Source organism: Puma concolor, chromosome A2, assembly GCF_028749965.1.
Source record: "Puma concolor isolate L17-30 chromosome A2, mPumCon1.1.hap2, whole genome shotgun sequence".
Lineage (NCBI taxonomy): Eukaryota > Metazoa > Chordata > Mammalia > Carnivora > Felidae > Puma > Puma concolor.
Genome location: NC_141668.1, coordinates 112,849,648 through 112,863,970, shown reverse-complemented (window position 1 = coordinate 112,863,970; position 14,323 = coordinate 112,849,648). Strand labels below are relative to the sequence as shown.

At 42.3% G+C, this 14,323-nt stretch overlaps 2 protein-coding genes and 1 long non-coding RNA gene across 7 annotated transcripts in view; 2 read left to right on the top strand and 1 right to left on the bottom strand.

Annotated features, from left to right (window-relative positions):
- The window catches only part of MGLL (monoglyceride lipase), a 252,960-nt gene that overhangs the window by 3,886 nt on the left and 234,751 nt on the right, over window positions 1-14,323 (top strand). The window lies entirely within an intron of this gene.
- The window catches only part of KBTBD12 (kelch repeat and BTB domain containing 12), an 82,854-nt gene that overhangs the window by 36,907 nt on the left and 31,624 nt on the right, over window positions 1-14,323 (bottom strand). The gene's annotated exons all lie outside the window — the stretch shown is intronic.
- Window positions 4,428-7,543, top strand: LOC147583438 (uncharacterized). The gene is made up of 2 exons (XR_015248203.1): window positions 4,428-5,608; window positions 5,841-7,543. It is a non-coding gene; the product is annotated as an uncharacterized LOC147583438 (long non-coding RNA).

Sequence of the window (14,323 nt, the reverse complement as noted above, 5' to 3'; positions counted from 1 at the left end):
GAGCCCCATGGTGGGTGTAGAGAGTACTTAAGAATAAAAAAATCTTAAAAAAAAAATCTTTCATGTCTCTACATAAAATTGGCCATTCCTTTCTTTGGGCTTCCACTGTCCTTTGAACCGAAATCAGATTCTATATATAACATATATTGTTCTTATTTATCTTTATGTATGTTTCCCTATTAGATTAGGTTGTAAGTCACTTGAGGGCAGAAGAGTGTCTAGGTCACATCTGTATCCTCAACACTTTTTACAGATAGTTACGAAATAAACATTTAACTAAATGCAGAAATGGATCCGCTCCTCACCCTCATCCCAGGTATCTTTTTTCTTACACATTTTGTCAAAACAAAAAGCGATGACTGCCTTCCCAGAATGTGGCAAGCCCTGAGTCCAAAGGGCTGAAAATTCACTTCCTGTCAGTTTATAAAAATCGTCTTCTTAAGGATACGGGAATGTCCACCCAGGTATTGAGAGAAATTGTGGGTGTGAGTCTGTTGTTGTTGGGCTCAGCTCTTCCCCCGGGTCAGCCTGCCTACATCAGTTAACTTCTCTTAACCTGGGCTGGACCTGACCTGACAGGACACGAGCCCACATTCTGCTAATACTTCTCTGAGGTGAGGACTATGAATCAGATATATTCCCCGGCTGAAAAATGTAGACACACAGGATGTAAATCCTTGAAGGCAAGGTATGCGTATTGCTATATTCTCTGAGGTGCTTTTTTCCTAGGGGAAATAATGCTTTTTTTCCTAGGGGATCTTGGCAATATTTGTCGAGTAACTAACTATTGAAGAAAAAAGGCCATAATAAGGGTGTGGCATGTTTATCTCATGTGTAAATAAAATGATTTGCAGAAAACCATAATTTGTGCTCATTTCCATATTTACCCAAGAACTTGTAGAGAATCGGAGTGATAAAAAAATGATCGCATATATGAATCAGGATAAACTCGTTGAAGATAACACATTCTACTCTTTTATGATGTTTTAAAACATATGTTATTCTCTGCCTTAGTGAACTGAAGATACCAAATGTAATTAAACATTTTCTCAAGGACTCAGGAGTAACAATACAACTTGTTGTCATAATATGCCATAGATACAGAGATGACTCTATTCATTAGGCTGCGCGAAAACAGACCCAAGATTTGCTTTCATGAACAAATCTTTGCTGTTGGCTTTTTAGCAATCTACCTCTTTTCATAGAAGCAAAGCATAGAACGTCTAGGTGCACAGCCCTTTGGCTGTGGAACACTATGCTAAATCAGGGGCCAAGACAACAGTCTCCAGAGATATTTCTCACTCACTTTCAAGAACATTATCATCACTGCTCATCAGGGGCTTTCACATTGGAGAAGCTTCCAATTTTGACTTCAGAGTAAAAAAGTGGTTTAAATTTATAGTTAATTTTAAGCAATCTATAAGTATATTCTGGATATCCACTTTGTATTTATACTAGGTATCTGAGAATAATATGTTTAAGAACCTTTTTTTTTTGTCCTTAAGACACAGTCTACTGGGGGCTGTGGGGGGGGCGCCTGGGTGGCTCAGTCGGTTGAGCGTCCGACTTTGGCTCAGGTTATGATCCTGAGTTTGGGAGTTCGAGCCCCGCATCGGGCTCTGTGCTGTCAGCTCGGAGCCTGGAGCCTGCTTCGGATTCTGTGTCTCCTTCTCTCTCTGCCCCTCCCCTGCTTGTGCTCTGTCTCTCTCTGTCTCTCAAAAATAAGTAAATGTAAAAAAAAATTAAAGAAAAAAAAAGACACAGTCTACTGGGAAACCAAAGGCAAATATGAAATCACAAGTCACATAGCATTATAATTATACATGGATTGAATAAATAAGTATATATAAATAAAATATATATTATAAACGTATAAATGAAATATATACATAAAATATAATTTCTAACTAACTGTCACAAAGAAATACGGGACTGCCAACTTTCTGTGAACTTTCAGGATATCAGTGATAAAAATTACTATAGCTAAGTTGTAATTTGGGAGCCACTTGGACTTCAGAAATGTCCCAGTCCAGAACACTCTGGAATTAGATCAGAACACACTGACAGCCTGCTTGATAACTTATGACGGCCAGGATGCTTTGACCAAATAACCTTGACATGCTCCAAGAACACCTGACTAGACAGTGCTGTCCCGGGGGAAGGGATGTGGTTCCATTCTTCTCTGCAGCTCTTCCAAGAGCCGCCTCAGGGCCTGGCCTGTGTGATGCACGCTCAGTAAATATTCTGGGCATATGATACTCCGACCCACATGATACTACCTCTTCTCTGTCCTCACCATATTTGTATTTCTCAAAGGGTAGTTCTACGACGAGTCATTCCAGAACTGCATGGATGCTTCCTGCAATTCAGATTCCTAAGTCCCACTTCAGACCTACTAGCTCAAAACCTGCCAAGGGTGAGGGCCAGGGACCTGCCATTTTGACGAATAACTGAGGTAATTTGAGGAACACTTCTCTCTTTTAAAAAGTTGCTTCAAATTGTATCTGAAGAAAGATAAAGGCAAAATCTTACCATAATAAAACTTAGTGCTTCCATCTGATAAAAGCATTCACCTCTAGCGTGATCTCTGAAGTGCATTTACTCTAGTGACTGGAACCTTCTGTGTGACTTCCCGTGTCACCCTCGCTGGCACTCCAGCTGAGAGACTGCACAGTATGGCTGCCTCAGCGAGCCAGTGAGGCACAGAGTGGTCTCCTGGAGAAAGTGATACCCGGTGGTTTGGGACATCAGCTGTGTGGGAAGACTTCTTGTTAGCTGGCTCCCCAGACAGGAAAATGAAGAGTCCTACTTTAAATTTTTTTTTAATGTTTACTTATTTTTGACACAGAGAGAGAGAGAGAGACAGAGCATGAGCGGGGGAGGGGCAGAGAGAGAAGGAGACACAGAATCCGAAGCAGGCTCCAGGCCCTGAGCTGTCAGCACCGAGCCGGATGTGGGGCTCGAACTCACGAGCTGTGAGATCATGACCTGAGCCCAAGTTGGACACTCAACCGACTGAGCCATCCAGGCGCCCCAAGAGTCCTACTTTAAAAAATTCTCCACGATACCCGGAACTGATTGTTTTTGTGGCTTTTCATACGATGGGAGAAAACGACGCTACAGAGATGAGGGAAGTCAGCTCGGTAAACTAGTGTATATCAAGCCGCTGTCACAGAAGCCAGGCCCTGGGCTGGCTCTTGGAAGAGATGCGGACACGAATGAGCCAAGGTCTCTTCCCCTAGTCCGTCTGAGTATAGCGTGATGATGGCAATGACAGCCGCAGAGCAGCATGCTGTGGGGAACCCGGACCTAGTGGCCACACAGCCACCAAGGGGAAGGACATTTCTTGCCAGGTGTTGAAGGATGTGTAGGAGGTAGGGAAACAAAGGAGGAGGCAGTAGAAGCAGAGGGAGGAGAGTAGCCACAGGTACAAAATGGAGGTGTGGACAGGAAATGACTGTTGCTGTGGCTGGGGTTTAAGTTTTGTGGGGCTGGGAGGGGAGAGGCTGGAGGGGATGAGGCTTCACAGGCAGGCTGGGGTCAGGTTGGGAAAGGTCTAAGCCTTTCCACAAATAGACGCGGGTGCTCACCTTCTATATTTGAGTTTCCTGACCCATCAAGCTGAAGCAACTTCTGACTTTTTAAAAACACTTGCCAGAATCCCATATTTGTGAGTATCCATTGCCATTTCAGAATCAAGCATAATTTATTCAAAAGCCTAACTAAGAGCAGGAGAGCTAAAATGCTTGCTAGTTTATTTCACAAAAACTCTTTTTCAAAGACAACTCCTAGTACCATATTTAAAATCATTTTTTTTTTGGTCATGCAGACACCCAACAAGAGCTCACAACCAGGGATTAATGAGGTGGAGCCTGGAAGATTCCATCTTTCTCAAAACTTTACTAATAGGAGCCTGCATTTAATTCATCTCCTCCTTTATTACTCATAAAAATATGAGTTTAGGGGCGCCTGGGTGGCACAGTCGGTTAAGCGTCCGACTTCAGCCAGGTCACGATCTCGCGGTCCGTGAGTTCGAGCCCCGCGTCAGGCTCTGGGCTGATGGCTCGGAGCCTGGAGCCTGTTTCTGACTCTATGTCTCCCTCTCTCTCTGCCCCTCCCCCGTTCATGCTCTGTCTCTCTCTGTCCCAAAAATAAATAAAAAAAAAAAACGTTGAAAAAAAAATTAAAAAAAAAAAAAAATATGAGTTTAAACCTTGAAAACAAGGAGTTAACATTTTCTCACAGTGATGGGATAGGTTCACCTAAAATTTTAAGGCTGCCTGTTTAAAGAACATTTTCTGGGAGATTAGGATGTATTTTGGATTAAAGTAGCTTAACTATCTCTTATAATGAGCATTCATAGTACAAATGACAAGATTGTTCTTGAAAAATAAAGCATTTTAAGATGCATGGCTTTAAACAGCATTTTAAAATGCATGGCTTTAAACAGCACCCTCTGCTCTCTTCCCAGAGGGTTTCAAATGGTTCTGCCATCGAGCCCACGGCCTGCTCCTTCCTGCACAAAAATGGTTATGCTCCAGAGAAGCCCTCAGAAAAAAAGCCAAAATGAAAATCAGCCAGTTTTAAATACCTGGGCTTTCAATAGGGTGTCATTGACTCATAAGGCTTACATAGACTCTTTCAATTATTTAAAGGTCTCCAGGAAGTTATTCAACAGAAGAGCCAAAGACAGTGTACAAAACTGATCAAATACACATGTAACTGAGTGGACAGTGGAGTCACTTAAGCAAACAATCTGGCCGTATCTTTTCCTGTATTTTTATTTTAAGAATGCAATTTATAGATTTCCAGGAAAAACTATCCAGTGTCTGACTAATATGCCTCTTGGCTAGTTTGCCATCATTCCAGGAGCCATTTTCGTCTAAATTCAAGTCATTATCTGTGGCAAGACACTTATGCAAAAATTTAGCACAGATGTTAACTGAAGCCACTATTCTGAAATCTTGACAACGCCTATCAGACCTTGGGGTCAGCCTCAGCCACAACGTGCAGTAGTGTAAATGGAAAGAATACATTCTGGACAGGATTCTCCAAGAGCCCCTCACATGAAAATGTGTCCCTGCTCCACACAGAAAAGCAGGCTGGATGGACACGCAGTGTGTGTTTGGTGTGTATTTACAATGGGAGGGAATGAGGAAAGTGGACAGAAACAGACCTCTGACCCCAATGCGTGAGGGCAGAGCGATCCCAGCACCCAGATGGCTCCCCAGCTGGGCCCGGCGGCCACAGCACAGAGACCTGTCAGCCGAGGAGCTGGGACAGCTCAGGCTACTGAGGTTAGGAGGACTGGGCTGAGCATTTTGGGGACCAAAGTGTAATTGTCACTTATTACGAGTAATAATAATAATTATCATTATAACTCTTACTTCTTGTGCACTTATATATGTGCCAGGCACAGTATTCCTCATCTGACATAATACTCTCGAGCTTCACGACTGCATGAGATGACGGTGTATTATTATTATCCTTATTTTATGAAGAAAACGGACTAACAGTTAAGCAACTTGCTCAAATGGCATGGCATTAATAAGTTGCAGAAATAGGATTTGTCTGCAGAAGGACCTTTCCTTTATACAGCTTATTTGAGGTAAAGAAGAAACCTGGGAAATCTTTGTACAGATGGCATTAACTCAGATTTGTAAAAGTATAAAAAAGTAAAGGCAAGGGCCATTAATCAAATGAGCCAGATGCCGCCCCCCCCCCCCCCCCCCCCGCCCCACCCCGGCCTAAATCTCTCCCCAGGGTGGTTAGATGCTTCTTGGGACTTTCAGGCCCCTAGGGCTCTAGTTAACCTGACACGCTAACCCCTCATTTAACAGGAAGCCAGATTTCAAGTCACGGCCCAGAACACAAATACCAACACTGAACAAAGTAAAGAGAAGTGAATGGCAGTGCTGTGACGGAGACCTTGAATTCTATTCTGAAGAAAACTGGAGACATTGTTAAAGGTCCACAGCCGCACAATCTGTGTGAATGCACAATCGTCTGCCCGAGCAATCTTCAGGCACAACTTGGGGAAGGCAAGGAGAGGGGAAGAAGCGGCACCGGAGCAGTGGGAAGGAAAGGAAGGACCATCACAACATAGCACCTGCTGGCCTTCTAGCTCGGGGGGCTGACGGTCCTACCTAATTCACAGCCGATTTGTACGGCACTCACGTACAGAGTGGTACACTTTTTGATGTTCCTCATGATTACCTGTACAAGTTATTTTAACCTTGACATGGGGCAGATTTGGGTTTGAACCCTAGATTTAATCGCACTACTTGTATGATAAAAACAAGCAGAGATGTTACCTTTGCAGGACATTGTGAGAACTCGGACAACACATGCAAAGCACCAGCATTTAGTGATTCTTCAACACAAATTACTTTCCTTCAAGGAAATTTCTTCAGGAGGCAGAGAAAAGTGTGATAACCTAAAACATTTTCTGTCTAGTTAAAAATGTTATCAGATGTTGGCACTTAAAGGTGCCGGCACCAGTTATTTGTCAAATGTAACTTTGTAGACTCTTTCCTTTTCCAATGCCTGGGAAACAGTTTTGGCACCACTCAGAGCATAGACTGACAAGGGGGATTATCTACTTATTTAAAAGTATATTTTACTCCACAAGTAAGGTAATAAACTTTTTGTGGATAGGGGCTTTGTCCACGTAATTACCTAAATAGTGCCAGATAAGTAATAGCAAAATTGTCCACACAATAAAGGCGAATCAATAGGAGAGTTGGAAAAAAATTTTAGGAAACTTCCAAACAATTTAGGGTAAAGTAAGCCTTGTCCTCTCTCTTTGTAAACGGACTCAGAGTGGAAACAGGAGTCTAAGAAAAATAAATTGGGATTAAAAAATTGTTGATTTAGAAGATCTCTAAGATGGGCTTAACGTTCTCAAAGAGAAAGAGCAGGAGGACTGGACACCCAGCCACTGGGGATCTTAAAGGGAAATTCTCCAGACAACCCCCAGAAGCATTTACTCCTTGGAGCATCCTTAGGATGTGGGAAACAAAGGCAAATGAAAAATTCCCTTACTGCCTGCAGCCCATTGACAAGTCCTTTGAACAGGCAGAGTGACCTCCCTCTAGGAGCTCGGCTGCCTCGATGATGGTGACACTTTGCTCAGGCCAAAAGGCAACCTTAGCTTAACATTATGTCAACACCCCCCCCCCCCCCCCAGCATCCTGTAAGTCTACTTTAACATATAAATATTCCTTTGGAAATTTCCTTTATCTCTACCCGCTTCCCCATATATGTTGGCAATCATCCTCCAAGCTTATGGCCCCCCGACATACATCTGAATGTCTCATGACTGAACTTTTACTAAACAGTAATAAATGACCTTTTCCTAACAACAGCTAGCCCCTCAAGGTCCTGGAAACCTTGCTTCCAAAATTTCTTAGAGACTCTCGCTGTCCCTAACCCCCTCCCAAACTGAAGGTTTATAATCAGTCACCCATCATAACCTCAGAGCAGCTTTCTGCCCATGGGTCCTGTCCCTGTGCTTTTAATAAAATCACCTTGTTGCACCAAAGCCGTCTCAAGCATTCTTTCTCGGCCGTCAGCTCTGGACCCCCACCACCACTCAACTGCATCACTTAGACTCAGACCATCAGGACAAGACTTTAGTAAAACCACTGTCAGGCTCTTCTTTGTGTACTTCTTTATCCCTTTGGCCATATTTTTCCCTCTTTACTGGTTTACTAAGGGCTGGTGGCCATCCTAACTTTTTAATTTGCCTCTTCCAGACTATTGCTTTTGCAGTGAATTTTAAGTATGGTATACAGATATGTCAAACTGATGTTACCAATAGTGACACAATAAAAAAAAAAAATGAAAAAAAAAATGTCCCCGCATTGAGAGAGAGGGATAACAATTTTCTTGAGATTGTTTAAAACAAACAACCCACAAAAGGCACAAGGCCCAAAATGGTGTCATTTAGACCAAGTTCTCACATCAGTGCTCTATACATAATCTAATTGCAGTTTCAACCTCCCCCAGAAATATAGTCTTAGCTGGTCAGTCAAGAATTTTTCAGTCCCTGCCAGTGAGTCTGCACCGGAGTCCTTTCAGGGCCCCCAAGGAAAGATGAGGTCATCTCCATGATAGGGCACTTTGCTTCTCCCCCGCCCCAGAAAGCTGCCTCACATAAAATAATCCTTTTCTTTTGCTGATAACTTTCTTGTCCCCACACTGGGCTGTAACAACCTTCTGTTTAGTCCCACTCCTCTGGCGCCTCTCCACCTGCTAGGTAGGGGCTGCCCAATTCATGAATGGGTTAATGAAGCCAGTTAGACCGTCAGATTTACTTGGTTGAGTTTTGTGATTAACAGGATGTGATAGCGATTGTTTATCATGAACCCTTAAGACAAATCTACCTCCAGCCCCAGTAGCGCTGATCATGTCTCTATTGCAGCACTCAGCGTCTTTTTTCTGTGTAGGTACCAGGCTCTTTGATGCTGATCCAGGACCAGGACAACTGTTTTATCAGTCTTTTAGGGGGCGCCTGGGTGGCGCAGTCGGTTAAGCGTCCGACTTCAGCCAGGTCACGATCTCACGGTCCGTGAGTTCGAGCCCCGCGTCGGGCTCTGGGCTGATGGCTCGGAGCCTGGAGCCTGTTTCCGATTCTGTGTCTCCCTCTCTCTCTGCCCCTCCCCCGTTCATGCTCTGTCTCTCTCTGTCCCAAAAATAAATAAACATTGAAAAAAAAAATTAAAAAAATATCAGTCTTTTAGTTAGACCAGGTGTATAACTCTCCAGTACCCTCTGGGGGTTATGTCTTCTTGTAAAGAGTCTGAAGGGATAGAAACCCTTCCCACATTGGTGGGACAGATTTCTGAGGGTAACAATCCCATCCCCAGGTGCTGCTCAACTCAAGTGATCCTTGGAAATTTCTCCCTCGATTTGGTCAATATAGAAAATAGTAAACAAACCAGTTAAACTTCCTTTGCCCATAGAGCTATGAATTAGCATAATCCTTGATTTTTCCATTGCTAACCAAAAAGAGTCTGTGCCATTGCTGACACTTCATTTTGTACCTAGATTAACATCGCAGGGGAGGTAGAACAATTTCTGTTAAGAACTGTTAAGGAAGACTCAGGGAGTTGCTGGGCCTTGTTTTGATGGTCAGACCTGGAAAAGTCTAAATTGTGCCATGAGAGTGCCTTCCACTCTCTTCTTGTAATACCTTGTTACACTTGTATATCGCATAGCTTGACGTGTTTATTCAGAGTCTTAAATCTACACAGCCACTGTCCTAACACATGTTTTGACAAATGATTTGAAGACAAAAACAGGACAAATTCGTGCTGATCGGCAAGTAAATTAAAATCTGACCCACAAGTAAAACCTTCTCTTCAAGAAGGATCAACGATAATGGAGATCGTCCGGACCAACCCTGATGGTCTCTCCTTGTGCTTGGCCTGAGAAGACTAGAAGGGGAGGGGGAGAATATATCAAACTTCCACACTCCTAGGAAAAGTCTGGCTGTTCTAGAGCCAGGGTAACAAATCAATATCGGAAGTGGTTTTCAACCTGGTTAATCAATCAATGACAACTTGCTTCTGTGAACGTGTCTCTGGAACCAGTCAGTCAGCTGGAGCCTCAGACTCTGAAAGGAAGCCAATCTGAGGCCGACTCACTCAACTGACCCCTCTGCTAGGACGGACTCCACCCACTCCTGCCTCTGTAATGGACACAATCCATCCTTCTAAAGGTGACAGCAACCTTTGTAACAACACTAAACCAAAATAAGCTCCTGCCCGCGATCCTGAGTTATCAGTCAGCTGTGTTCACTGGGAGTATCTCTCACCAGTTAACCATTCCTGCATCTAAGAAATCAATATACTCAGCTTTTTTGACTCCAAGATATTGAGTGCTGGTCTCATTCCTTGAATGGTGATAAATAATTGACATTTAACTCAGAAACAGACAAAATTAATATGCACTCATGAAATGAATGTATTAAAGCAACTCAACCTAATCTTTCTCTACCATGCTTTGACTTCTACTGACCCTGGTGCCAAGCCTCCTTCCCCTTTTCCTTCATCTGACTAAGTCGCACCTGTAGGGTGACCGAGTCGACCCTCCACACGTCCCCATAGGTGTGCACTTAACCGTATGCACGACTGACCTGATTGTATCTTATTCTGGTCCACGAGTTCCTTCTGGGCATAGAGTTTGTCTTTCATTTCTAGATCCTCAGAACCCAGGCCAGGGTCTGACATATTATATGCCCAAAAAGTATTTGTTGAATCAAATTACGGTATGATAAGAAAATGCAATATCTCTCCATTGGAAATTATTAGTCTCTCTGATACCAATGTTACTCAGTTGAATTTTACCTGTTATTTAGAAAGGCTTACCTTCCCTGTTTGCTTCTCCCTTCAATTCTGAAAGGCCAGATCTTGCTCATTTTCATTCATCTAGTTCCTAAGAACTGTTTTCATTCATAAGTCTCTTGATGATGCTTCTTCCCCATTAACCCAGGCCTTGCTACTTGCTGTCTCCTTCTCACCACTTCCCTCACTGTACTAATTTTGAATTTCTAGACCATATCTTCTTTCCTTACTATGTGTGCTTCCCATCCCTTTACATCTTTCTTAGCTCAACGGCATGTTTTGTAATATTAATTTAAGCAAATTTTATTTTGGTAAGAACACTTAACATGAGATCTATCCTTTTAACACATTTTTTCAATGTACAATACAGTATTACTGACTCTCGATACGATGTTGTACAGTAGCTCTCTTGCTACCATATTCATCTTGCTTAACTGAAAATTTATGCCCACTGATTAATAACCTCCATTTCCACCTCCCCCAGTCCCTGGCAACACCATTCCACTCTCTGCTTCTGTGAATTTTACTATTTTACTGACCTCAGAAAAGTGAAATCTTTCTGTGACTGGCTTATTTCCCTTAGCATAATATCCTCAAGGTTCATCCATGTTTTTGCATATTACAGAATTTCCTTCTTTTTTTAAGGCTGAATAGTATTCCATTGTATGTACATGCTACATTTTATCCGTTCGTCTCTCAATGAATACTTAGGTTGTTTCCATATCTTGGCTATTGTGAATAGTGCTTCAATGAATATTAGAGTGCTAGTATCTTTTTGATATTCTAATTTCAAATATTTGGATAAATACTCAGATGTGGGATTGATGGATCATAGAGTCTTTCTATTAAAAAATTTTTTAAAAATATTTATTTATTTTTGAGAGAGAGAGTCAGAATGTGAGTGGGGAGGGGCAGAGAGAGAGGGAGACCTGGAATCCAAAGCAGGTTCCAGGCTCTGAGCTGTCAGTACAGAGCCTGACACGGGGCTCAGACTCGGGAACTGAGCCCAAGTCAGACACCCAACCAACTGAGCCACCCAGGCACCCGGATATTTCTATTATTAATTTTTTGAGGAAAAAACTTTCCTTTAATATTTTCCATAGTGGCCACACACTTGCCTTCTTAATAACAGCATTCCAGCGTTCCAATTACTTCACATCCTTGCCAACACTTATCCACATGCAAGAAATTGAAATTAAACCCTTATCTTACACCATACACAAAAGCCAACTCAAAATCAATTAAAGACGTAAATATAAGATGTCAAACTGTAAAATTCCTGGAAGGATACTTAGGAGAAAAGCTTTGTGACACTGGTTTTACAGCGATTTCATGGGTATGATACCAAAAGCACAGGCAACAAAAACAAAAACAAACAAATGGGACTACATCAAGCTAAAAGTTTCTGTACAACAAAGATAATAACAGTAAAAAGGCATCCTGTGGAATGGGAGAAAATATTAGCAAACCATGTATCTGATAATGGGTTTATAATTTTAACTTTTGTACATATTGCAAATATTACTATATCAGGCTCAGATGGCAGTAAACAAAATTTAAATACTACAAAGGTAACAAAAACCACATTATATTCTTATCCAAACCCAATAGGTCCCACTATAAAGCCAATTCTTAAATTCTCATACTAAGTCAGAAGAAAGAAAGCATAGATAATAAAAATCTACATTTTACCCAAGCCATAATTTAGCTACTGCCTTGGCAAACCACGTATAAAAGTTATTAAGTCAGAGGGCAAAAGTAGCTAATTTGATTTTCAGCTCCTTTCCTTTCTCTGGCTCACCATCTGGCTTACACATCAACAGTGTAGTGACTAAATCACAGGTAATGGAAAGAAATAGAGATCTCACTTGCCTCAGTCTCTAAAGAGTGAGAATTTGTTAAAAGACCCAGTTAGAACTTTAACTTCAAATATTCAACCATTCTGGGGGCACCTGGGTGGCTCAGTTGGTTAAGCATCTGACTCTTAATGTCAGCTCAGGTCATAATCCTAGGGTCATGGGATAAAGTCACATGTCAGGCTCCACACTGAGCATGAAATCTGCTTAAGATTCTCTCTCTCTCTCTCTCTCTCGCTCTCTCTCTCTCCCCCCTTCCCTCCTTCTGCCCCTCTCCTACTCAGTCCCTCTCTCTTTCTCTCTCTCTTAAAAAAAAGAAAAGAAAAGAAAAAATTCAATCATTCTGTTTCTCAGCTTGGATTTTGTGAGAAGTGCTATAGATCCTATTCATTCAGGACTTACATACGAGATGTCATGGTCCTGGCTAGAGCATACGAGTTTATGATTTATCTCATTCTTCCAGTTATGGAAAAACATCACAGAACTTATATGCTTACATAGTGGTAAACCAGATTTCCTAGGTCAGCCCCTGTGGAGAGTCTCTCGCTTATGATTTTTGTCAGGAGATAAAGAACTACTGAAACCTGAAAGCCCTAACCTTGAAGGCAGAGAGTTGCAAGGCCAGCAGCATCCAATACATAACTCGTTGGAAAACCCTCAGCTGACTCAAGGCACAGACAGAACCAGGTACTTCCCTAAGGGCTTCTGTTGACCACTGACCACGGCTACTGAAGCAGTCTTAGTTGAATGACAGGACCAAAGTCAGTAACCCTGCTGTAAGGAAGGAACAGCACAGTGGCCAAAAGTAAGGCTCTCTTGTCAGACGACTGGTTCTGATTCTGCTCCGCCATTTAATAACTAAGTTTGAATAGGGTACTTACCCTAAGACCTTGTTCTTTCCCATTTCCCATTTTACAAGATCGTAACACAAACATTTCATACAAAGGAACTGTGTCTAAAAAAAACGAATCACAGCAATAATTTTTCCATTTCTTGGGGCGATGTAGTAGTAGATCATGGCAGGTTAATGACCCTAATGCAACTAGTAAAACAGGAGTACATTGAAAACAATCACATTTTTAGAGATGTTAGAGAGGTGTGGAAACAATAAAGACTGGATGAACTAAAACGCCAGAGAGGAAAGAGCCCTTTCTGGGCCATTTTCTACACCTGGGGCACGTGTTAATTCTGGACTGAGGCAAAGAACTGGATTGGACACAGAGAGACTGTAGTGAGAGAAAGAGAAACCGGGGTGGGGGCTGGGGGCAGCTGTGCGAGCTGTGTGACAAACCGAAAACCAGAGGATCTGCAAAGAGGAACTTCCCACACATGGCCATTTCTTTACTCAGAAACGCTGAGTTATTAAGGCAATCTGCGATTCTGAGCCAAATACTTTTAACGGTCAGAGGGAAATCTCTTAGAGCTGCGTGGTATGTAGAAGACCAAATCTGACTGAAGTGAGGTTCCCTGGCACAAGCCAGAGGTCTCCCTTTTGAGATGTTGTCAGGTTTTGAAGCTGTTCAGGAAGGAAAAAAAAATTAGCAAAGCTCAAAAAAATCTGAAGGGAAGAGCTGAATCTCCATAGTCTTTCAGGAGAGAGGATACAGAGATCCATGCAGCTCTCAGTCCAAAACCTGGAAGGACCATGACCAGGGAACAGGGACAAACAACAGGTGAACTAAGTGTTACTAAGGCTGCGACCCAGCCCTGGCCTTGCTCAACCCCTGATCACACTGAGGTGACTAGTCCCTTGCTCTGTTTTGCCAATGAGGGCAGACTCTTTCTTGGGGGAGGACAGGATTGGGAACCTCTTTGGTTCTTTTCCATTGTTCAGCATACAATGAATAATTACCAGACATGTGAGTAGGCAGGGAACTAGGACTGATAAAAGAAGAAAAAAAAACCAAACAAACATAATAGAGGCAGATTCACGAATTATCCAAATACTGGAATTAGCAGACCAACAAAATAACTGTTTAAGAAGATAAAAAAGAGGAAAAGATCTTTGACAAAGAGGATGAAAAAATTGGAGAAATGCACCAAAGAACTGGAATCTATGAAAAAGAATAAGGTGGACATTCTGGAAACACACAGACAAACAAACAAACAAACAAAAAT